General features: G+C 37.4%; 1 pseudogene; it reads right to left on the bottom strand.

Annotated features, from left to right (window-relative positions):
* Positions 1-498: 498 nt before the first annotated feature.
* On the bottom strand, positions 499-1,402 carry LOC103543048 (large ribosomal subunit protein eL8 pseudogene; annotated as a pseudogene).
* Positions 1,403-2,799: the final 1,397 nt, after the last annotated feature.

The raw sequence follows: 2,799 nt of genomic DNA, 5'->3' as shown, positions 1-2,799 counted from the left end.
TGTTGCCAGTCCCTAAATAAACAGTAACATATTTAATTTAGTATACAGTTACAACAATCACGGAACCATATGTTAAATAGAACTAATGAACAAAAGTTCACAAAAGCAAAAACAAATCTTTCCCTAATAATTTCATTGCATCATTGTTACAATGGTCATTTAGGAGGCAAATCAGACAATCAAATTCCAGTGAGCAGGGAGTTTAACACCCCATGCCTGTTCCTATTTCTTATGCTTGCCTCTTGGGGATCTGGACCAAAGAGCTCGTTTTCACAACTCCTACAATCCTAAGCTATAATTTAGGGAAATTCTACTACTATTTCTAAAGTCATTAAATGTTGACCCAGTAATATATTTGAGGATTCAGCTATATTAATCATAATAATAATGATTTAAATTTATTTTCAGTTCAGTTATTTTCATAATTTTTAAATATTTAACCTGATAGTCAAGATTTCTACCTGCCTAGAAAAATATTACAGGAAGCGTAATTGTTTGTCAAATCAGAATCAAAGAATGGATTAATATGTGAGATGTAGTCAACTTTTTTTTCTGAAGGTGAATTTTTATTACTTTTATGTACAGAAAACTCAACTGCATACACCCAGCCAAGTTGCGGGCCAGTTCTTTAGCCTTTGCCTTTTCTGGCTTGGCAATGCAAGCCACCAATTTGGGGCCCAAGATGTTGCCTCCCCAGTGACAGCAGATATCCTCATACCTGTCCCTGTAATTGGTCTTGATAGCTTCCACCAGCTTAGCCAGAACTCCATCACCTTCTGAGTTAAGTTGTGTGAAGGTGACAGGGGTGCAGATCTTCCTGGGGCCAGACACCTCGGCCCGGCCTTCCCCTTGATAACGCAGCGGGGCACCCCCGTCTTCCAGCACAGCGCAGGCAGGAAGACGACCAGCTGGATGGGATCCTCATTATGTGCAATCACTACCAGCTGAGCTTCGCTGTTTTCTACCAACGTGGTTATAGTATTAAACCTTGCTTAAGCACAGGTGGCCTCTTAATGAGGACATCTCCTTTGCCAGCAGCTTTCCTCTCAGCCCTGGCTGACAATCTCTGCTACTTCTCTTGCTTTGTCTCTGGTCTTTACTTGTGGGCCAGCTTAAGCAATTGAATAGCTGTTTGGTGGCCCAAGATCTGGGTCAACTGGCTCATCAAGGGAGGCACTTTCAGCTGCTTACAGAGGATAGCCCTTTGTCACTGCAGCTGGATGTAGTGCGGCCGTTTGACAAAGTGGATGAGGTCTCTTTTGGGCTGGATGTCCCAGCCAATGCCAAAATTCTTAGGCCTTTTTTCAACCAGGGGTTTTACCACGTTCTTGGCTTCCTGCTTCTTCACGACAGCAGGGGCCTAGGCTCCCTTCTTTCGCTTGGCCTTCTTTCCTTTCAGCATCTTGGGTGGCTAGAGAAGAGAAGAGATGTAGTCATCTTACGAATAGCAATAGTGCAAGGCACAGAGTACTTCATTTTTCACAAGTTTTCAATTAAATAAGAATTGAAACTTTAGTTTGCCATGGTCATTGCACTTACTGTAATGAACAGAGGTGCATTTTATTTATTGAGATAAATAAATTGTTACCATTAGAACTAGTTTTATTGCCTCATTTACCACTTCAACCATTTCTGTGAACTATAGTTTTATTTTTCTTCAATAGACAGAGTCTATACATATAAAGTTATATTTTTCTTGACACAGATATTATATTAATAAAATAAGTGTAAAATCTCTGAAAAGAGGAACTGAGTCACGATATCACTACTAGTTAGCTAGCCTGGTACTTACGTAGATTATTAAGTAATCATTTCTAGTAGGTACTGGGAGCCATCAATAAACTACGTGACATTATTGGAAGAGAAAAGGAAGAAAGACTAGTCCCAAATATTTCCCCCATCACTTCTCTCAGAACCTGCATTACCCATTAGAGATGCCTCTCTTTGTGTTAAAAGTGTTTAAGTTTAAAATTAATATTTCAAAATGCAGTCTGTTTTGTTCACCACTATTTACAAAAAAATATGTCTGGCACATTGTCAGTGCTCAAGAAATGTTTGTTAACTGGACGGATAAATATTATCAAGTTATGCTTTATTTCATAGAACACTTCTCTGGCAATGGAATTCAGAAGTGAAAACAGCAAGAATTGAAAGCATAGTGTATCTAATTCACAAAGTTGCCTAGGGTATTCCAACAAAAATCAACCAATTCAAACAAACCTGCTCATCGGATTAAGTGAATTGATGAGAATTTTAAAAGTTTTGTCCACTCAATCTAGCTAGCTTTCTTTCTTTTTCTTTTTCTCTCTTTCTTTTCTTTCTTTCTTTCCTTGTCTCTCTCTCCCTCTCTCTCTCCTTCCCTCCTTCCTTCCTTCTTTCTCTCTTGCTTTCTTATTTCTTTCTTTCCACACACAAGTAAAGGAATTGTCATTTATCCATATTGAAATTTCAAATCCGTATTTCTGCTTATAAAGCTGAATGTTAAAAAAATTATCACAACATATCATACTTTTATTATTAGCATCCTCTTAAACCTTTGACTCTGAATCAAAATTTTTTTCAATATTAAATTCAATTCTTTTTATCTATTTAGGGATAAAGTGACAAACATGGCCTTTATTCCTAAGAGTAGTAGAAATATATATTTTTTTAATTTTGTAATAAATGTACTTAGCACTTCCCTTGAAGATCACTTTAAGAAAACAAATAGAATTGGCAATCTAACTGGAACAGGACAAAGCTAGGAATCAAAACATTTAGGAACACCACAAACAACTGTTGTTACTATGAGGGTTGTTA

The sequence above is a fragment of the Equus przewalskii genome, chromosome 16 (genome assembly GCF_037783145.1).
Source record: "Equus przewalskii isolate Varuska chromosome 16, EquPr2, whole genome shotgun sequence".
Taxonomy (NCBI): domain Eukaryota; kingdom Metazoa; phylum Chordata; class Mammalia; order Perissodactyla; family Equidae; genus Equus; species Equus przewalskii.
The sequence above is the reverse complement of the archived record's forward strand: the minus strand, read 5'-3'. Positions and strand labels throughout refer to the sequence as shown.